Source organism: Agelaius tricolor, unplaced genomic scaffold, assembly GCF_023055355.1.
Source record: "Agelaius tricolor isolate 1412-34295 unplaced genomic scaffold, bAgeTri1.0.p SCAF_7, whole genome shotgun sequence".
Taxonomy (NCBI): Eukaryota; Metazoa; Chordata; class Aves; order Passeriformes; family Icteridae; genus Agelaius; species Agelaius tricolor.
The window spans coordinates 13,854,443-13,877,854 of NW_027269267.1; the positions used below are offsets into that span (position 1 = coordinate 13,854,443).

Sequence of the window (23,412 nt, forward strand, 5' to 3'; positions counted from 1 at the left end):
AACTCCTCATGGAAACCAGAACTGGGACAAGGAGCTGGGATAAAGAGAGGACACAGGTCTTGAGTCAAGGGGTGTAACCAGGCTTGTTCCTCACCCAAGAATGCATCCCAATTCTCCAAATGCTCTGAACAGCACCACTCTGAACCTTAGAAATAGCTAAAGAAACCTCATGTGAGTAGGATGCTGCTTCCATCTCTAATAATGCTCAGCACAGTGGAGGGTGGGGAGAGCACCTCATCTGAAGCCCCAGTTATAGCTGGAGCACAGAAAAGGGACAATCAAATGAGCTTAATGAAAAAAAAGTGCAGTTGGAGCAGCAGGAAGAGCTTGGTGAATTCTGCACAGCTGCATGAGAACCAACATCTGGTCCATTCCTTCAGTCACTTGGCCACAGTTACACTGTACCCCTCATTTCCTTCTTATCAACATCCTGGTGCTCTGGCACACAGCTCCAGATTCCACTTCCTTGGTTTCAGCCCTTTCCATTGCCACTCAGCAGAAACCTCAGTTTTTCTCCAGCCAATCCTGCTAGTCATATATACTTATATTTTAAATTTTCTTGAGGATTAATCTGAACCACATGTTACAGCAATGATCAGAGTATGTTAGGTGAACTCAAACAATTTGGAACTCAAAATATAGTCAGGCAACACACTATGAACAGTTTATATCAAATTTAGTAACCAAGTCTCACTTTCACTATTTTTCACATATTAAATTGCAATACTCCTTGGCCATATTTGCCAAAAGGCAGAATGAAGACTTGTAGTCAAGAAGCCTATGGCAGGGAGCTGAGCAGTAGAGATAAGCAGGGATGAGGAAAGAAAAGGGACAAACAGACAAGACCTGTCCATGCTCAGTGGGAATAAGATCATGTTCAGGGAACTCTCATTACTTTCCTAAGGCCAAGGTGTCTAAAATGAAGCCAAGAGTCTTGACTATTGTGATGCTGACTATGCTGTCCCAGCAAGGAATTCTGAAACAGGTGAAATCTCCCTCTCTACACAATAGCACACAAACAGGATGACAACACTGTCATTCCTTTAACACCAATGGCAAGTTTCTTCAGTATTTCAGAACCTTTACATAACCACAGTGCATGTATGTTGGGTTTTTTTGTCTGCAATTATGCTCTGAAAGCTGTATTCCCCTGAAGGCACTTGAAGACAGGTTCAGTTCCAAACTATGATGTAACTTTGACACAGCTGAACTCACAACACATGTCCTTATCAGGGTTATTCCCCAGGCACATATGGATATCTATGGATTTACACTCTCTGGGTCAAGTTCAAAACATCCAGTTGATTTAAAGACCATTCACTGGTGCTGCAAACCAGGCACTCAAACAATGTGATGCCTGAACTCTGCTGAAGTCCAAAAGTGCAGAAAGCTCAGCCATCCTCAGTCTTCTTTATAAAACAGGAAAATGGTGAGCCCTAACTGCAGATTCCTGCGAGGCTGTACGTGTCACTGGAATCAGACACACACAACTCCATTTTAATTGGAAGCTCAAAAAGAGGGTATTCCACTCCTATTTATGTCTTAGTGACTGATTCAGACATTCAACCCCACCACCCTTCTATGGAGTTTTGAAATTATTCTAAAGACATATCACTGGTAAATGATATCAAATTTCATTTAAAGTAGTCAAAATTTCAACATATTCACCACCCCACAACTCTTCCTCTTATGTATTAGCTAACTCCTACAGAGGAAGGTTTTACCCCTCCCTTAGTACTCCAAAAACAAACAGGAGTCCCTGAAACAAAATTGAAAAATTACACCAAAATGAAGAGTTTATACTGAAAAGAAAGGAAGGCCTATCAGTTTTCCCTTGATAATCTCTGGCATTTTCTACTTCACTCTCTGAAATAATTCCATTAATAATGAGAAAGATAACTTTTTTTTTTCTTTTTTATAAAGGAATACCCCCTACTAAAAAAATTGTCTGGCTGTGCAAAAACCATTTCTCAGTTGTCCCTGAGGACAGCAGTGGGTGTAGGTAATCACAGCAAGAGGGTCACAGACAAGTTGGCTTCATCAAGTGACTGGCATATGCTAGTGCCACCCGTTCTGACAGGAGATCACTTGGAAGTGCCAACAGCTACAAAACAGAAGGTTATAAAGTATTGCTAAATTCATTAATAAGGCAGTCAGTAGTTATCTGATTTCACAGCAACACCTGCATATTTATCCTCTCATTACCAACTGGATGATGGAATTTTTTCAAGCACATTTCAAAAATCTGCCAATTTCAAGTGTAGAAAAAAAATAAACTTTGTAGTTAATTTTTCCCTTAACAAAGTACAGCTGTTGAGAATAATTGTTCAAGATCTTACCCTGTAATGTCAACTGCAGCAGAACAAAGAGTATTTAATTAGCAAATCTATCCAGTAATTCAACACCTATTATATAAAATGCCTTCGTGATTTTATTCAGGATAATTTGCTAAGAGGGTTATTACTGACATTCAGATGAAATTTAAAATTCCTACGCAAGTCGAGTCATAATAGCAGTAATGATCCCCCCAATCAGGAGATACTGTGTCACACAAGGTTCTTTAGCAATGCAGCAGCCCATTTCCTGACTTCTTAATTCCTGGGCTCAGCTCAGTGAGAGCCCTTCATGCCAATATTTCAGTCAGCAATACATCCTTAATGGGACTCTATTAAAATACCTAGAATAAAAGTGACTTTCTTTTTTTTTTTGTTAAAGAGAGTGACAGCTCTGCTATCATATCAATCCTGAGCAGTTTCTCAGAAACGCACAGCAGAGGAAGGGAGGTGGGAAGACAGAAGAAAGAAGGAAGAGAATAGGAAAAATGGTATTGGGTAGTTTCCTTTTGCAAATAATACTGCACTGCTTATGAGAGCTGGATTGTCTCCTGTTCCAAGTAGGAAGAATTAATTGCCTGGCAACCCATCTGTATAGCCATGCCCCCTCCCCCCAGCAAACATATACTTTTAAAAACCTGTGAACTTCTCAGAACAGTGAACATCTGTGAAACTCTTTTAACTTTTTTTCTTGTAAAAGCAAGACTAGCAACACATATTCTCTCACTCAAGAACTGCAAGTCAATATAAACTTAAAGACCGTAATTGCAGACAAGCCCTCATCAAACTGCAAAATTCCCTGTTCTAATCCCACCCCAACTCATTAACTACTTAATTAAATGAGGTTGTGATTTAAGACAGGGAATGGTTAAAAATATAAATATACAAAGAACAGCTTTACTATTATTTATTACATCAAGTATTTTTGAAGATCCCTTATTTAAAAACCTCTGAGGAGTACCTTCTGCTGAAAAGATGTTTCTGTGGACACAAACTCAGATACAAGAGTTAAAAACCAATGAGAGCATATAAAACTAATATGCTGGTGCAAAGATTTCTCCTGTAAACACACATTTTCTGCAGAATCCACAGACATGAAGGAACAGAAGGGAAGACTTAAGAGCCAACTGAAAAGAATGAGCACAGTCATTATAAAAACATTGTACCAGAGAGGCATACACAAAAAACCCCAAACAAACAAACCCTACCCACACCACTCCTTGTGCATTCACTCTGCATGAGGAGAAAAACAAGCAGCCTTAAGGCCCTGTAAAAAACTGCATTTTTGAAAATCATCTGCACTTATCTAGAGTAGACCTGATATTTTTCCACATCATTTATTGACTTCTGCAATTATGTAGTAAGAAAATAATTCTGTCACCTGCTTTACTAATTCTTATTAGCTATTCCTTCCCATGGGACAGAGGAATAAATGAGATGGAAAAACTGTGTTCCAGTAACACCACTCATTACTCTAAGTATTTCTGAACCTCTGTATTTTTGTAACCTATTCATTAACTTGGTAAGGATTTTGTCTTAAGTAGACCAGCACTGATAAACCACGGTCACAGGATGCTGTAAAAAGATTTTATAAAGGAGAATTTCCAGAAAAGGTTTCTATTGCTGGACAAAAAGGCACATATGCCCTAAGCATAAGTGAAAGAAAGATGGAGGCCTTATTTGCCACAGAGAATGAAGAATAGCAATTCAGTCTTTTTATCAAACAATGGACTTGATTTAGAAAAGTTTGAGTGATCAGATTCAAGTAGTTAATAAGTTTGTTTCAAAGAGCTTTTACTGAGTGTTTGCTGTACTTAGACAATACATTCAAAGTTACATTTCTCCAAAATGTGCACTCCTATGAAACATTAACAGCATGAGAAATACTCCCAAACTGCCAAAATTTTCCCTTCTGTGTTATTTTGGTTTTGTTTTTCTTCAGAAATGCTGAAATTAACTGTTCATACTCCACCCAGCAAAGCTGACAGACAGTAACACAACTGTCACAGCTTCTGTATGTAACAGCAGTACTGGATGGAGCACCAAAACCTCAGGGAGAATGGTTCCAAAGCAGTGTACACAAAGATCTAGTGACACACGTTTGCATGCCAAGAAAAGGTAGAATCTTTTGCTTCACAAACAACAGAAGACACAAAAAAGGCAGCAACAGAAACGTGCTGAGTACAAAAAAAATTATGTGTATCTTTGCCACATTTTGACAAGAAATGCAAAGATTACAATAAAACACAGATGATGATGAGAATCAAATTAGAATTTGAAGACAATGTTCCCTTGGTGCCAGAAACAATTATATCCTTAAAATTCTACAGTACTTCTATTTCAAGTACTTGTGGTGAGCTTCGCTGAAGAAAATGGGAGAACCAGAATTGTTTTCTTATTAAATTGTGAAACTACTGATTTTTCTATACAGTATGTTACAAACCATGCTATACTAAAACAATTTTGCCTATTTTGGAAAGTGTTATTTTGGTATTAGGATGAAAGAAAGAACAATGAAACATACTCTCAGAAGCACTGAACAAAATGAAAAAAACCCACAAACAAAAACAAATAAAAAAACCAAGCAAGCAACAAAACAAAATAAAAAAACCAACAACAACAAAAAAGAAACCAAATACACACAAAAACTTCCATGTTGGAAATGATTTTACAATCTCAGAACAGAGAAATGTAGTGCTCGACAATAGAGCGGAACACTTGCGTGCACAGAAGGTAACTGGCCTGGCTCTGACCCACTACCCAGAAGTGCTCTCTGTTCCCAGAAGCAGCAGGAATACAATGTCCATGTGATAACTAGCTGTGAAAAATGTTGGTACAGCCCGGGCATCTCCTAACCCTCCAGAGAAACCAAACACAGGGACAGTTCCTAGAGAAGCGCCAGGGCTCAGCCCACCCATGCTGTTATTTTCTTTCTAACTCGTTCAAAACTGAACACCAAAAATGAAGGAGCAAGGAGCCCTGTTTCACTCAATGAAGAAGAATGTGGTACAAATCTTGGCTCATTACTTTTATGATTCTCTTTTTATTCCAAAGCATTAAATAAATTTGTGCTTGACATACATTTTGTACTTGAACTATAAGATGCAAAGATAGCTTTGCTTAGAAAGCTGACTGCAACTGTATCAAAAGCTAACTGTATCACAAACCACAAGTGAAACCCCTCCTAATTAAGAAAGAATATGACAAGTATCATTTACTATTTCCTAGTAATACCAAAACATGTGTTAAGTTATTCAATATTTAAATGCATACGCATTCTCCTTAGAGAAAACAACAGCATTTGTTTCAGTGGAATGAACAAACATTTAGACAGGAAAGCTTTACATTGTTGTTTCCCAAACTGAACAAGTTTAACACATTCAGCAAAATATAATCAGTCTTTCATTAAAAAAAATAAAATTACAAGAACAATAAATAATTGAAATTAATTACTAATAAATGAAAGTTTCCTTTTTAGTCAGACAAGTTAAAATCCAGTCAAGGTTTAAAACCAGAGCACAGAAATTTTCATCTGAATAACAGTAAAATCTGTTCCAGAGTAGGGAATAATAACCATACCATCTTCCACATCAGGTTTAAAACTACAGTGTTAGAAGTTATCTTTCAAATATATAAGCATGTCTCTCAATCTTAAAGTGACAGAAATGCAAGTACTGTCCCATGTCCAAGAGAAGTTACTCTCACAGCCATTTCACTAGAAGCCCTGGAGAAATCAGGGAGTAGATCTCAGAATCAGTAGAGAAGATGGCTTTTCAAAAGCATCAGGTATGCCTATAAAGCTGAAAAAGAAATAAAACTAATACTTCAAAGACTTCACATTTTTTAGCAGTAGAGAAACTCAGTGCACTACCTGAGATGACATCAAACACCCTGAGAATCAAATCTTCCTCCCCTTTGTTTCTGGGGTGTTTTTTTTTTAATAAAAAGCAAAAAAACTAGAATTAAAACTTTTCTAAGGTTCTCCTGGTCAGCATCTTTTAAGTAATAACCACAACTTTTATGCTTGGAGAAAAAGGAAGGCCTGGGAGAAGACAAGAAAGTGCTAAAGAGAAAAACAGATGCAGGACACATCTGCATTACCTGAAGAGTATTCTTAAAAGAAAAAGGCCTTCTAGTAACCAATACAGCCTTCTTCTTCAAGAACCAAGGGCATTTTGCAATAGCTACACAAAACAGAACAAGGCAGTCTCTGACTAGATACAGGTAATATCCACTGAAAATGATCCTGACATTTTATAGGAGATAAGAGGACATGGTAGCCTTAGTAATGAATAGATTGTTAGTGGATGTTGTGTCCATCAAAAAATCTTTATAAGTGGTTTGAACTGCTTTAAAGCTGTTCTTTCATTTTGACTAAGTGATTGTCTATCAAAGCAACATTTATGCAAATTCAGAAAAGTATTTTAGCCTCTAATTAGCCTCCAAAGAAAGTTCTCTTACCTAATTTCTTAAATGTCATGCAGGATTTTCATAAAGCATATAATTTTGTTTCATTAAATTAGATATATTTAGACAACACGACAGGTGTTTTTTTAAAGTTAAACAATACTTATTCATCCTCCGTGGCTGCAGCTGGTGTCAGCACCAAGAATTCCTTGGACAAGGAAGGATCCATTTGCCTAAATGGGGCAAAATTATCTGTTCCAACAGGCTTCCCAGGATGGCAGGAGAGCTTTGAGCCAGCACTGAGAGGAGTGCATGTTCATGCTGGCAAGCACAGGGTGGGATATGGGAGCAGGAAGGACCAGGTAACCAACAGCAAGAGGGCCTCTTCAAGCACATCCATGTGAATAAGGGAGTGCCTCCAGCACAGTGCTACAGACAAAGCTCTGGCACTTTCTAGGTCATCTCTCTGCTCTGAAGAAAAGGAACATTCTGAAAGACTTCAAAATAATCTGCTTCAGATCTGACAGATTATGAGCCTCAATGACTCATGAAAAAAAACCCCACAAGCAAGAAGCTCCTGTACATTCAGCTTTCCAACTATACTGGGATGTTCAAGGTTCCACCAAAGCTACTCAAATGCAAAAGATGAGAGTTCAAGGGTATATGAATGCCTAGAGGGTTCACAACTGTACTTAAAAAAAAAAACAGCTCCAGTTTAATTTTCCACTTACCCTTAGAGTAATCGTAAAGAATATCATGATATGTTTCCACATTATGTTACTTATACAGGCTATTTTACAAATGCCTATGGACTTTCCTCCTCTCTGCTGTCAGCCTGGAAAACCACTCCCTGCCACTCTGTGCTACATTGCATTTAAATCTTCAGTGCCATAAACCCATGCCTTGTTGGGATACTTCCTCCAAGCCTTCAGACATAGCTCTGTGTGTAGATTTCTCATCTCTTTTAGCAGTGTGGTAAAAGCCTTTTTAGGTGGTGCCAGAGACAAAAAACCTTATGAGGAGCCACTGAGGTCCCTTGATCTGTTCAGCCTGGAGGAGACTGAGGGGAGACCTCAGTGCAGTGACAGCTTCCTCATCCAGGGAACAGGAGGGGCAGGCACTGATCTCTGCTCTGTGACCACTGAAGGGAATGGCCTGAAGCTGAGTCAGGGGAGGTTTAGGTTGGATATCAGGAAAATGTTTTTCACCCAGAGGGTGGTTGGGCTGCTCAGGGAAGTGATCAGAGCACCAGCCTGACAGAGCTCAAGAAGTGTCTGGGCTCTCAGGCACATGGTGTGACTCTTGGGATGTCCTGCACAGGGCCAGGAGTGGGACTCAATGATCACAATGGGTCCCTTCCAACCCAGCATATTCTGTGATTCTATGAAACAGTTTCAGCTCTACATGGCATGCTTAACATTTTCTGCTTAAGGCAGGACCTAGAGATTGCTCCAAAGATTTGAAAATACGATGAGGAACACGCATGGTTAACAGCATGAAGTCTCATTCTGATTTGTTCCGTGCAACTTCTTTACAGCATTTGATGAAGCTGGATTGGATACAGATGGAAAGAGCTCCTGACAGTCTGTCAGAGTCAGACACAGTCTTTTTAGATTATCTTTTAAAAATGAGCTTCCCAAATTCCCTAGATATGTCTGACAAGGAAACCAACAACCAACCAAAGCCCAAGACAGAGCTCCTCAGGATACGAAAGACTCTCCTAGAAAAAAGTAAGCATTTACTAACCAACCAACCAATTGTAAGATGTATAATGTAGAAATAACATTTTTTTAAAAGGCTCATTTAAGCTTTTTAACTATTTTTAAACTAACTACAAAAGAAAATTACTAGTTAACAATCCTAAATTGCTTGTTAAATAAGGCTTGCAACTCTAAGTCAGGAATAGGAACTGTAGGGTGAGTTCACCTTCCAGATTTTTCCTGTAAGGATGCACAGGAATAAAAGGGTCCATGTCATTGGAAGCTATTGCCTATCCACAGATGTTGACCACACCACATCTATCATAATCACCTAAGAGCTAAGGATGGAACCATATTTGATGTCAGAGACCTCCTGCAGAAACAGAAATATGTTTCCATGACAATTTTGGGAGTACCCCAATTGGGAAAAGATGAGCTTCATGTAAAAGCAAATTCCTGAATGGGACTACCTTATTATCAGCCTTTAAGGTTTCAGCAGTTAGTGGTCACTTGGTTAATTACCTATAACTCTAGTATAGGGCACTTTTAATACCTTTTGTAGTCTGTCTCATAGCCAGAGACAAGGTTTTCTGTTTTAAAAACAGAACAAGGTTAGTGGTTTATCAATGCATACAGTTACATTTTTCAGGACTATGAACTTGTGCAAAGAAATTAACATTTCAGAAGTTTCTTTTCTGCATTACTCTGTTGTTAAGCACTCCACGTACAGCCCACCCATTTCAGTATTTAGAGGTTTGAAATGAACAGCAGTATGGCTTCATTACTAATGAAGCCAAGTTGCTAAGTTGTCATTGTACAATCCCACAGGACATGGATTTGTTTGTTACTTGTAAAGAATATGGAAATTTGAAGACTAAGAAAACAGACAAATGTATTTAACCTTTCAGCATGACCCTCTAGGAATCCAATCCAAATACTGACTTTTAGCCACAGAACAGATTAAAGTAGTGGAGTTTTGCCACTCATTCAATCCACATAAATCACATAAAAAGATACTGCTCAACAGGAATACATTTCTATTCTAATGATGGAAAAACCTTAATTACAAATGCAAGTTAAGCATGCTACCTCCATAAATCCATTACTACAAGAGAGGCATGCTGATTATTTTTTAAATCTTTAATTTGTCATTTAGACCTACTGTTATCTCATTTATAAAGAATTCAAAATACATTTGCACAAAACTAGATTTCTAAAACATTAACAATGTTTATAAATGTCTCACTTATTTCCCTACAATTTGACAGGATTGATTTCGTGCTACATACTTCAACTCAATCAATCTTCGACTTTAGAAATTTTCATTTAAATTCGTCATCCCACAAATTCTGTTAAAAGAAAGAACATCACAACCTAAAGGTTTTGTTTAATCTAAAAACATAGCTAATAAGCTTTCCTACTACTTATTACAGGAGTTTGAATTGTTAATAAAAAACTCAGCTTTCACTCATATGCCAAGGAAACCATCTTTCAAAGCTCTCTCTTGCTCTCACTTTAAAGTAGAAGGCACCAGCACTGATTAACATTATTGTCACACCAGTCATTCAATATCCTCATTAGAATTAGATCTGAAATGAGACCTGCAGGGCCCTGAGTTTTAGTGCCAACATAATAATCCAACCACAAGCACTGGTGGACAGCAGCTTGATTTCATCCACTACTATTACAGATACAAATGTTGCTAAGCTCCTTTTTAATGTCCTTAGATGACTACAGGTGCCTAAAATAACAAACAAACAAACAAACCAATCCCCAAACCAGAAGCAAATATCAGGATATGCTGTTGGAATAAAAATCCCTGTAAGAATTTGCTGGTATTTTAAGGCCTGGTTTGAATTAGGAAAAACAAATTATTTAATCACAAAACCACAGGCTGGCTGAAGTTGGAAGGGACCTCTGAGGGTCATCTGGACCAGCTCCGCAGCTCGGGCAGGGCCACCTAGAGCTGGATTGTCCAGGGCCATGTCCAGACACCTTTGAGTATCTCCAGACAAAGACTCCACACATTCCCTGGGCAAGCTGTGACAGGTCTCAGTCACCCTCACCATAAAAAAGCATTTCCTGATGTTCAGATGGATTTTCCCATGTGCCTCAATCAACAAAGGAAACCAAACCAATCAAACACACACACACAAAGAATCTATTATTAAAATGACATAAATGCCATGAAAAAGGCCCACAGATATTCCCTTGAGAGGGCTGAAGAATATTGAGTGTCTATTAAAAAAAAACGAGAAAAAAAAAATCAGGAATATTGAACTTTTTACATATTAAAAAATGCATTAACTCTGTTGGATTAAAATAAAACAAACAACAAAGCCCACCAGCCTCCAAGACACTGTAGAGGTATTGCTGCTTTCTGAAATAGGTCACACTAATTTTGGTCAGTCTTGATAAGCTGTGAAACAAGAGACTTTAAAGCATTTTCCCAGGAAATACAAATGAAACATGCCTGCTAAGAGATGCCTGTTCTCTTCTGCAGGTCATGTTATTTTCTGAGACACAGTACCCCAGAGGAACCTTATGTTTATGAACAGTTATTTTGACCATATGTATACATACAATTATAGGAAGATATTTAATATACAAAGGCAAGAACCAACCACAACTGGAGCGAGATTAATGAAAATCTTACCCTAAAATGTGATCTAGAATGGACTCCACTGCATCCTTCTCAGGCTTATAACCTTATGATATTGGCATCTATCTTAAAAGGCTGACATGAACCTTGACAGCTCTCTTCTTGGCCATCACTGTGTAGTTGTTCAGACTAATTCCATTTAACTATGATATATCAACTGTCCCATTCACCTGAACTGCTATGATTTTTTTTTCCTATTTAAGTTCTGCCTTTTCATGAGCACTTGCTCTCCTACAATCCATCACATAAGAAACTGTCAAAAAGCTGAAATATGGCAAATTCAAAGTATTTGAATATTTATTTGATTAAAGTATAGAAGATTATCCTTATTTGGTTAAAGTACAGAAGATTATCCAGTAGAAGAGAAAGGTAATTAACATCTAATTTCAAAGCTTTTCAAAAGAGCCTCATCCCAACCACAGTAAGAGATCTACACTAAAGAAGTTTCTCATTTTCATTCAAAAAGGCACACCTGGCAGACCAACAGTAACCGTAGGAAAGAGAAAACAGAAGACAAAGAGGCATTCAGATCAAGCAGAAAACATGTTCCCCACTTTCTTCCACATGTGCTTGCAGTCCTATCATCAACTAAGTAGCATCTGACTAAATGAGGTATGCTTACCCTAACAGAGAGTGGTAATTTAACAGGTTAGATAGACGAGAAAAGATATTTGAATTGCCTGGAAGCTGAGAAATAAAAGCAACTTCCAAAGTCTGCATCACACAGACTTTTAGAGTGATTCTGAAAACTGTTTGACAACACTGCTGGTGGCTGAATTTTCAAGCCTCAAGACAAAATCATTGTGCAGGTAATTTTTCAACAATGGCAAAGCTGGTGATTTACAATGGACTTGTCTTTGACCAGGTTACAGAATTCTCAGCAATGACACAATGCCATGTGCATCTTTCTGCAATAGATGTTGCCTACTTTGGGAGAACATCAGCTGTCTCTGGTACTAAACATTTTAATTTCCATATACTTCAAGCACCTTTTTCTCCTAAGGCTTTCCCCCGTGCTGCAGAAGACACGATAAGCAAAAGAGGAGGGCAGGGGGGAAAAAAGACCAAAGACTTTTACAGGATCCTTCAAGAACATGGCAAGTTTTTCAAATATCTTGGTAATAGCAGAAAATGGTCCACATATTAGAAGAAAATGCCAAAAAAGTTGTTACCAATACAGAAATTCTACATGATTAGAACAGAAAAAATATTGGCTAGTAATGAGTCTTCAAAAACTGGGTCAACTAACATGACTGAAAATCAGTTTGAGGCTCATGTCAGCCTATTGAAAAAGCAGTGAACCAACAAAAACAGCTAAGTCTTTACTTGTCGTACCAAAGGATGACATTTCAGAAAAACCACCTCTGATCTCAACAGTGACCAATATTTGAAGGGCTCATGAGGCAGATCTTCCATACTAATGCTTCCCTATAGGGAAAACAGGGCCAGCTAATTCCAAGAAACACAGATGTCCCACGAATCCAAGTCTCTAGTCCCCAGTGAACACCTGGATGGAGGAGGTTACATTTTAAAATAAGCTGTCCCTCACCCCACCCCCCACCAAAATAACAGATGTATCTTGGTGCAGAAGCAGCTTCAGAAAAATACTCCAATTGCTGCTCCTGCTGCGGGGACAGGAATTTATGATGGGCTGTGGGAAGCACCCCACTGGCCTCAACTCTGAAACACCAATGAGGGCTGCACTGCAAAGGACTTGCACACTGTGAGGGCCTGCCAAGCACACCGTAAAGCAAGAACACCAAATTACAATCTTAATCTTGCTTCCAAGCCCTGTATTTTCAGCCCTCAGCATAGATGGTTTTTCCCCCCACAGAAAGCATTAGGTGTCAAAAGGTTCATAGACTTGGCTCACTGATTGATTCCTAGTCTGATTTGTAAGGCTAATTAAGACATGGCCAAACTGTGTCCATATCTTACTTAACGTTGGTGTTCAAGCAAGTATCACACAATCTGATTAAATTTGACTAAAATGTCTTACTTCAGTAATCACTTAGACAGAATGAATTTTACATTAGCAGGATCAAGCACACGTCAGGCCTCAGTGGAAATGAAAAGGGCTTATAGTAATAGGATTTATAAATCCACCACATTAGGTTAATGGCTAAATGATTTACATGTAACTTTTCCCCCTCCTCCTCACCCTTCAACTCACACACAAAAAAATTCCTATATTTGGCACTTTTAACGACAAGTGTCAAGGCAAAAACAGACATTCTTTTTAATTAGCTGAAAATTAAAAGCCACAAGTGATCCTTCATTAACTCTTTCACTGCAGAAATAATGAATTAGATTTTTATAAAGCCAGAATTCTTGAAGACCCTAATGAACCTTTTCAAACAACCACAACGAGTTATCTACATGCGCATAATGAGCCTCAAATGGTTTGAGCCAATAAATATGCAACTGATAGAGTGAGATCCTTATTCCTTATAAAATTGTCAGTAATGGGAGTTTTTCATGTGACTATTTTCAATTGCAGAGAAGACTCTAAAAGCCCTTGCTCTTTCTCAGCCAGTAATTCAATCCAGCAGCAGCAGTTACTAATGACACTGGAATATAGATGGCTTCAAGCCAACCCTCCCTCTTCACAAGTGCTGGAATGTCCTACGCCATGTGGTAAACCAGGTGCTTTGTTTTGTTCTTTTGGCAGCTGAAGCTTTCATTTTCTGGAAATTTGAAAATAAAGTCATTTAGCTGAGCCCCTACAGCAGCAGTCACTTGCATCTGCTTCATGAACAGGATACAAGCAAGAAATAAGTTCATCTCCAAGTCCTACCTGTCCCCTGCCTCTCTCAAAAGCTAATACTAGGTCAGGTGGGAAGAGTGAAAGTTCAAGTTAAATGCATACCACCCTTTTTTCAGCAAAATTAATTGAAAAATTTCAGTTAGCAAGGTCAAGATTTCTCAATGATACAGTGCTTTGCATTTTCAGGTCACTGTACAGACATTAATAAAATAATCCAACACCAGGATTAAGGTTAACCACTGCCAAGACCATATGTTTTCACATAATTTATCAAGCATCTACCTATTGTCACCAAGCAGAGTTACATTATCATCACCTCACTTTCCTTACGTGGCATTAGGAGGACTAACAGCCAGTGGAGCACCCCCCCTCTCCTTTAAAGCCCAGGCTAGGAATACAGTATTCCCTCCACATCCAGGGTACCAAAAAGCCTGGGTTTATGGATATCAGTCTGCTTCTCTTGGTAAATTACTGTAGGTTGGTTTTGTTCCAAACAAGGACTGTGTTAGATGAAAGCACCTCACAAGGAAGCTGCCTGTTTTCCAGCCCTGGCCTGGTGGCACGACAATAGCAGCAGCAGAGCATGTCCCTGGTCCTCTCCTCTCCCTTGGCCATCAGGGTATCAGGTTCACATTCTTTCCCCACAAACACTTGTCCTGTGTCACACAAAAGAGTTACCAACAAACCTGATACAGGCCCGTTAATTTCAGACAGCAAGGCACCACACAATGACCTTTAGAAGAACGATATTAACAGGTGGCTGGTGTCTAATACAAATAATTATATTACACTTTAGCAGCATGGACCAAAGTGGAAACACATTGTCTTGTCATCAGCAATTGAATAAGCCAAAGTAATGTTACCAGAATACCCTTTTAACACTCCTCTGTTACCTCCCCAACTACAGAGAACACCTCCTGTGGCAGAGCATGGTCAACGAGATCCCAACTATGTCACTAAGTATTTCATAGGAAAATTTCTCCAGGGTGTCTGACATTTCCCTCCCTAAGCAAAACAGGAACCTCCCTGCCAGCCTCTGGATAATTACACAAGTAAATTCAAGCACTGCTTATGAATTTGCCTTGTCTTTCCTCTTGGAAGCAGTCCACTAGAAACACATCCCTCCTTCAATTAAAAAGAAGCGGATGAAAGAAGCTCAGCAAAGTCTTTCAAAACCCGTAAGAGAAACCAGTACAAGTGATCAAATTAATTGCCCCTGCTCCCTAATTAGTTTTCCAACATCAATCATCTCAAGTTAGCAACAGTTTTCACCAACCTTTAACCCCGAGACCAGTCACTGCTTTGACAGGATGGGCAGCTGTGGCAAACAGCCACAACATTTTGGGGCAGACGGCGATTTCTGACCACATCTACAGCCAGGCTGCACCTTGCAGAGGGCACAGGGGGCCCTGAGCATGACCCCCTGGCCCTGGCAGGGCTTGCAGAGCCCAGCACATGCCACTGGCAGCCCCGGCTGCAGCGGGGCCAAGCACCAGATCAGTTTCCTGTCAGCTGCAACATGGCCGACACTTAAGCTGCCCAAAGGCTTCTCATTCTTCATTTCAGAAAGGGGAGGGCAGGTTCAAGGACACTCTAGCCTGTCTAGAGCAGAGCAGGGAGAAAGCCAGGAAATCACACCTCCAAAACAACAGGCTAAGTGGTAACAGACAGCTCAAACATCTACACACAGATGGATGGTGAAAGCACTTGGGGATGTAACGAAAAACTGCCTACAGAGAAATACACTGAAGGAAGACACTACTTAATCTTCCATGTAATGGTGCAAGTCACCTCAGCTCCTGCAGCAACAAACCACAAGCAGTGTGTGCACAGGGGAGCTGCCAGCAAATTGCTCAGGTGGGCTGAAAGAGCAGTGCAGGAAAGAATAAATGGAGCACTAGCACAGAACATGCCGACCACTACACATGGCCAGAGTGTCCTGACAGATCCAGAACAACATCTCTCCCCTTTCCCCCTCCCAGGGAAAAGCAGGTGCTTGCTCCCCCCATAGAAATAGGCCCTTCAATTTGGTCTAGCCAGAACACAAGCCAGAGTCTGGGCAGCAAATCCCATTTTTGTACTCTGAGAAGACAGTTTGGAACAGTCAGGTGATGCTGCTGGCGGACACCTGTACCATCCTGGTGTTCAGTAGCAGCCTGTTCTCCCCCTCCTGCATCCCCTCCTCACCTACCCCAAAAACCTCACTATAGGTCAAACAAGTGGGAGAGTTGACTTTTACTCAACAGCTTTGGTAACATAACTCCAGGCTCCCACCTTCATCTATAACCAACATGGCATTCAACTTGAAAGCCTTAGAAATGAGAGCAGTGGTTATGGCAAATTTGGAAAGTGATAAAAAACATAAAATGTGGATGTTTTGGCAGAGGAAACACTTTGGGGAGGAGAAGAGGGAAGAAGAGAGAGGGAGACATTAAAAAACAGAATTTACAAGGAAGGCAAGTCAGCGAGAGGCAAAATCCAGTTCTATAATGCACCTCCAATGTTTTTTATACAGATAAAAGCATGTAAGCCCTGCTCCAAAGTTCTTTCCTCCACCAAAAAAATTCCTACCCTAAAGAGTCACAGAATGGCTTGGGGTGGAAGGGATCTTCAAGATCATTTATCATCCAACCCCAAGTATCATACAGCATCCAGAATCCCATATACTACAGGGGCATGACTAAATTACCCTGTAACAATATGCTTGTACATACAAGTCAATGCACCACTTCAAGAGTTACTTCTTGGTATGTTAAGGTAAAAGAAAAGCAGGGAAGAGGAAGGAGGAAAACAGATATAATTAGGACTACTTCTTTTCTAAATATTAACTATGTGACACTTGGGGTAAGAGAGCCCTTTGGTTTGTTTGGTTTTTTTTTTATGAGCCATGCTCAGGCACTCAGGCCTGGTATATTCCATCCACTCTTAGTTTCTAACTACTTGGGACCTTCTTATGGGTTCAGGCACTGGGATTAACAATGCTTTGCTGCACATCAGGAAATGTCTCTGACCACCAACTTTACCCAGAGCATTGGGACAACACAGTCTTCAGTCATGGCACAGCATTGAGCCACCAGGGTCACAGGGTCCCCTTCTTGCAATTCACCTTCTTCACAAGGGCATATCTGCTATCCAAAAAACCTTGGACCATTCCAATAGCAAAAGCCCTCAAGTCTCCAATGTATATTTCAAAAATGTTCCCCAGCTAGTACAGAAAGTTCATCTAAACAGGCTGCAGTCCAGCCTCCCTTCTGGTCCCAACTTCCTATTTCACTCAAGAGCCTTAAAAACTGGCAACTTGCAGTAAGCATTAAAACACTAAAAGCTGCAGGAATTACTCATTTAAAGATACTTCTGTTTACTACATCAGGAGTTTTTCTGTTTAAAATTTTTATTTAATCCCATAAAAATTCATGGTACAAGGTACTATCCAGAAACCATAAAACATAAAAGCACACAAAATTTATTAGCATATTCAGAGGTGAATTATAGCACAGGTGATTCAATCCCTCTTAAGCACAAGTATGATCTGAGGAAAGAGACAAACTGATGATCAGAGTTATAACAATAAAATAAACAGTAAACACTTCAAGACTGAGCTAAGACAAGGGAAACATCACTTTTTCCTTGCAAATGCTTCACACAGATGTACACTACAGCAAAGCAAACTCAAGATATCAGATCATGCACACATGGGTAGGAACCACCCGAAATCTTCCATAAACATGTAGTACATAAACAAAGAAACCCCCCTGCATTAAATAAGGAAAGTAATAAAAGGACCAAATTAGTTACTGAATACTGATTTTTAAGTACAAATATTTTTATGCTATGCCAAGTGAGTAATGCACAGTTCCTCTCTTGCCAAGCACACACAACTTGTTATAACTGCATAGAGTTGCCTTTATGAAAGGCATCCATTTCATTAAAATTTGATCCAAAACATGTCACATAAATTTCAATATTTCAGTGTGGCAGAAGACTGCAGTGATTCCTAATTGGCCTTCCTCAACCACACATGGGCCATAAAATTTAACTAAATAGAGTCTACCTCAAGCTTGTAACTTCAGGTTGAGTGACAGCATAATTTTTAGAAGCAACCATGGGAGGGACCTTCATTAACACAAATTATGGGAAATCCACCACCACCTCCATGCAATTCCTCCACCATGAAGCTGAGAAATGAGTTGGCTCATTTATGCTGCCAACTCTGAATCTGCAGCAACAAACACAAGAAACTGATTATACAAGAGAATTTGTACCACAGTGAGGAGGAACGAGAATGAAGAGATGCATTAGAGATTCCACATTGATTCAAACATGTTTGGGACATCAGACATCTGCAACATTTTGGTTCTTGGTTCCTGTGACTAGCAATGGTCTCTGTCACAGCAGGAAGCCCAAAAAACTCAACTGCTTCAAGACTTATGGAGCAAAACTGAAGCAGCCTGTAGATTGCTGCATGGCAGAATGGTCTTCTAAAAAATCCAGCCCTGGCCCCCAAAACATACATCACAAAATCCTATTCATAAGGATGGATATCTTGCTATCTTTTAAATAAGGTGAAGTTGGGTTATCTTGGTTTTTGATTTGTTTTTATTCAACTTCACTGGCCATGACAAACAACTCGAGATAGATACTTGTTCCTCATTGAGCCTCATTTCAGAGCACTTCTCACTACTGCCTTAAAAATAATCCATGCTTCAAAGCAAACTCCTGGGAAACATGTATTTTGTTGGCTCAGAGCAATATTGTCACGATGGCTGCTTGGTTATTCCCTTCAGGTAGACAGACTAAGTAGGAGGCTTTATCATTATTCAAGCAGATTCAGGGTTATTAGACACGTGACACCAACAGTTTTAGTAGATTCAAACACAGAAACTTGGTTTCAAGGCTAAAATATCAAAATGAATCCACTCCTGAGGAGCCCTCTACGCTGTCAAATAGGCACACCTAAGAGATACCTTTAAATTCATCACATCTACAGTGCAATGATTTAACAAAGTATTCTTTTTTTCCTTCCTTACAGAAAAAAGCAAAACAAACAAAACAGCCACTTATGTTTCTCTGTATCTTCATAGGTTGCACATAAATGGAGCTGCAGTGCCCTGTACTTCCACATTTGTAACCCCTAGCCTGAAGAATGATAGTTTTGTGAAAGTCACAAGGATTGTTTTTTCTGCATTCTTCATGTTTTTTATTCTGGGGATCTACAATCTTCTAAAAGAGATAATTTACAATTAAATGTCATAATTGTAATTACTAAAGAATAGAACAACAAAAAAATCCTAAGAACTAGGTTTAACACCTTAGCTTAAAATACCCCAAATGAATTCCTATCTCCAGGACTATTCCTACATAGCTGATCCTATGTGCATCAGTGTTTAATGTCATTATAATATCTCCACATACTCAAGATTCTGACTCACAAACTGATACTGCTCAAAGAGGGCAAAATCACTGCAGTTACAAAGAATCATCCACTGTAAAATTCCACAGATATTTCCAGTAGCCTACCATTCAAAGTAATTATCCACCTTTATCACTTGAAACACCGTGACATCTTTAAAATTCACACAAGGCATGTCCATTCACAAATATGCTCCTGCAAAACTTCTCAATCTCTAAGTAAATAAGTGACAGAGAAAATTAGGGAGATGTAGTGGTTACCCTTTTTTATTTCTGGAAACAGCAGTTTCCTGGGATGGAATAAATACCTGACCTGCTGTGTGCAGTTGCTGAAAGATGGCCCTAAATAAAGATTTACATGCTGGCTGTAAAGAGAGGCTTAGAATAGTATCAGAACTCAGATCGAGACACTTAAAATCTGAAGATTCAACGAACCTTCTCCTGAAGGCATTTTTGGGAGTAACCAACAAGAGATGCACATTTGCACTGCTCAGTCACACTATTCCACACTTTCACCACTGTAATTTTTCCTTTTTCCATTCAGGAAAGTCATCTGCATTTGTAATTAATTTCTGATGTGAACTCTACCATTTTAAATTTGTGCATAGGAATTAAACAGTTATTAATTAATAATTATTATATTTTCAGTATTATACTTACTAGGTAATATTAATCCACTCAATTTTTTATTTCTTCTATGAGATGCTTGTAGGCTGATATAAGCCATATTATACTACACCCATGGCACACAGTGTATTAACAACTTACAAGTGAAATTCCTATGGGGTCTAGAAATTCCCATTACTTTCAATTTTCCATTTTAACAAAGACACAACCTGTGTTCAGAAGAAGCAAAGTTTAATCAGTGTGTATGCTAGGTATTCAGTCTATTCTAGGAAAATGAGAGATGACCTTCACTCCAGTAGCAACTGGCTTACACTGTCCAGCTATGCATACAAAGGCATTCTGTGTTTGCTTTGATGCCCTGCACATGCCAGGGGTTGATGTCATTGATAGACTGACATTGCTGTGTTCTCACACAAAAACTTTATTAGCATAACAGAAGATCTGAAAGTGTGCTATTCTACTTTCTAAATATCTTCCCCATCTGCTGCTGGGTGACATATGCAGATCTCCTTCCCCTGCCTATTTGCTAGAACACTGCAGAACTCCTCGGGAAGGGTCTGCTCACATCTGTCTTGGGAGCAAGGCTATTGTTTTTGAGATAATTACTCTGTCCTTGTTGACTTGCAGCAATAATTGAGAACAAAATCACCTAATAAGCCAAGTTACCTAGTAATATAGCACATTATAACAGCAATGATTGCATATAAACTTTGAACCCCCTTTAGTGCCAATTAATTTCAAGAGCATTAGCACCAATGGTAAACTAATACGAAGCAGTTTAACTAATTAAAGCTTACTACGTAATAGGCTTGTAGCTTCAATTATCATTTTTCATGTTTGTCATCTGAAACTGTAATGATATGTACCAGCTGGAAAACATGTGCCTAGTCCCACAGCAACAGGTAAATGGAGCAGTTTTTGAAACTATGTCATGCACTTTCCTAGGAAAAGTGCTAACTAAGCCTTATCAACAGAGACAAACAGCAGATGGCAACAAATGTGCCAAGAGACATTTCATCCTCCAGGAAGAGTTCAACACAAGGCATCAGCAAAAAAGGAGCAGAGTTGGAAGCACAACTCCCACAGATCTTACCCAGCTGCTCTCTTCTGTAGAAAAAATAATAAAGAAAAAACACCCCAAACACAAAATGAAAACCCAAACCTAGTTAGACAGTGATTGTCACCCTAACATTCAGACTTCATGTGTAACCCATCTACATTTCTTTCCCAGAAAGTCCAGTATCAGGTGCAGCTCAGCAAAGCACGTGAAGCCCTTTTCCCCAGGAGAAGCTTCCTTCTCAGCTCCCAGTGAGCAAAAATTTGCTTAAATCCTGGCAGTGACTCTCAAGTTTGGCTTAGAGAGTTCAATAAATGTTTCTGTTTTAGTTGTATGTACAGAAGAGGACTAATTATCCAATCTTTTTTGAACTCTTGTACACTTTTGGACTCAATGAATGGAATTACAAAGTTGCTTGTCCTTTAGTGTGATGCAGTATTTCTCTTCACCAGTTCTGAGCATCCAGTGTTTCCAGGTTATTTTTGTGACTTGAAGACTCACAGCTATCTTCTCTAGATCATCTTATTCTTGACATTTAACTTCTTGACACAGTGACTGAACTAAGCACAGAGGTAAAAATAACTTCCATGTTTTCATGTTCACAAATTAACTTCAAGACACTGCAATTATCAGAGGAGCTGCTAGCATTTTTGGACAGTTAATCTCTTTTTGAACTATCCCATCAACAATTCCTCATCTCCCTTTGTTCCACCCCTATTCCCAAGCAAGCACACACCAAGAAGCACATTCAATTACTGGTCTGGGAAGCTAACATGGAAAACAGGAAAGAGGAAAACAGAGATAAAATAACAAAAAGAAAACCAACTACTTGCCATATAACAAAGTATCTGCAGCTCATGCTGCTTTTTTTTCTGAACACTAAGGACTGCCAACTTAATATTTAAGGACCTACACACATTTCATTTCAAAAGCAGTTAAAAGCAAAACATGTAAAAGAGGTTTTTCATTATGCATATGCATATTGGCTCAGGTTTTCCCAAACTCCCTCTCCCAACATTCATTGTAACAGCTCAGAACCTCAGAGAGCATCAAGTCTTCCTTCCAGGGAACAAGTATAGCAGGTCTCTTCATGGTAGATAACTGTAGTCCTAAAACAACTACTGGCCATGACACAAATGCCAAAAATTAAAGACAAAACCCAACAACTCTGTATTATGCAAAGCATTCAAAAAGTTGGTTGGGGTTTTTTTTAAAGCTAAGAAACACTGAGCCACAACAAACTCACTGACAATGTCTGCTTCCAACAGTGTCAGTCCAAAAGAGATTAAATGATGAAAGGAGCATCTTGTTTATATAAAACTGCAAAATACCCCTCTATGCTCAAGAGCTATATAGCAAGTCTCTGATGCTCTATGTACAACATAAACTATTAATAAACTATTAACCACAGTTCTTCTCAGAGAGAGGGGCTGACAGACAGTCACAGAACAGACTTTCCTCAAGTTAAGATGGAAAAGGCCAGGGACAAATCCTAAGTCAGAACTGATACTTGATAATTGTGATAATCTACTACCACACATGCCTGACGTGCTCTTCAAAGCACAGAGGAGCTGCTTGGCTTAGCAGGGAGGCTATCCCCTATTATGCAGGCCAGCTGAGCCAAAAGCTATGCAGTACTGTATGGAATAACAGAAGGATCATTTCTGGAATAGTCACATAAATGCCACTTCATACTGCTTTACCATCAGATCTCCTCTGGAAGATCCATCTCTTTTTCCATGTTAAAAAAATCTAAAGGGGAGAAAAGTAAAGCAAGAGCTATGTGGGGGGAAGGAAATAGCTGACTTTAAATATGCTAATAGAACAAATATCAGACAACAAAAATTTATTCCTAGAGTGAAAACTAATAAAAAGGAAGTTGGGACAGCTGCACAGTCCAAAATTGGCACTGATTTTCAGAGAAGGAATAGGATCCCTCAAACTCTTACTAAATGGCTCAGGAATCCCTGGCAAAAAATCAAACAGTTTCTTAAAAAAATTGCTGTAATTTAACGCAGTATTTATAACAGAGCAAAGTGACACAAGCTTACACTCCGGGCTGAAAACTGAGACAGACAAACAAAAGCCACAGTTAATTAATCTTTCCTTGGTCACCATGTCAGACACCCATCCTTCTGAAGAAAACCCAGAACTACATGAGCTGCTCATATATGAAAGATGAGAAATTTCCATAATTATTTTCTTCAAGTTCAAAATCTACCTCCTAAATATGGGATGGCAAAAGGTCAGCACACTGAAGGAGGGTGGGAGGGAAGGGAAGGTTATTTTTATTTGAATGAAATAAAAAAATGTGGTTATCTTCTACAGAAGCCTAAGAGCAATTAAATAATTATAAAATGCCACTAGATCCCTATAAAATCCAACTATCTCTGGGCCACAGAAGGAACTACTTTCATTAAGAAATTATGAGAAAGCAGAAGGAAAGCATC

The 23,412-nt window shown here is 39.1% G+C and overlaps 1 protein-coding gene across 1 annotated transcript in view; it reads right to left on the reverse strand.

Annotated features, from left to right (window-relative positions):
- Nucleotides 1–23,412, reverse strand: part of POLA1 (DNA polymerase alpha 1, catalytic subunit) — a 183,370-nt gene that overhangs the window by 118,386 nt on the left and 41,572 nt on the right.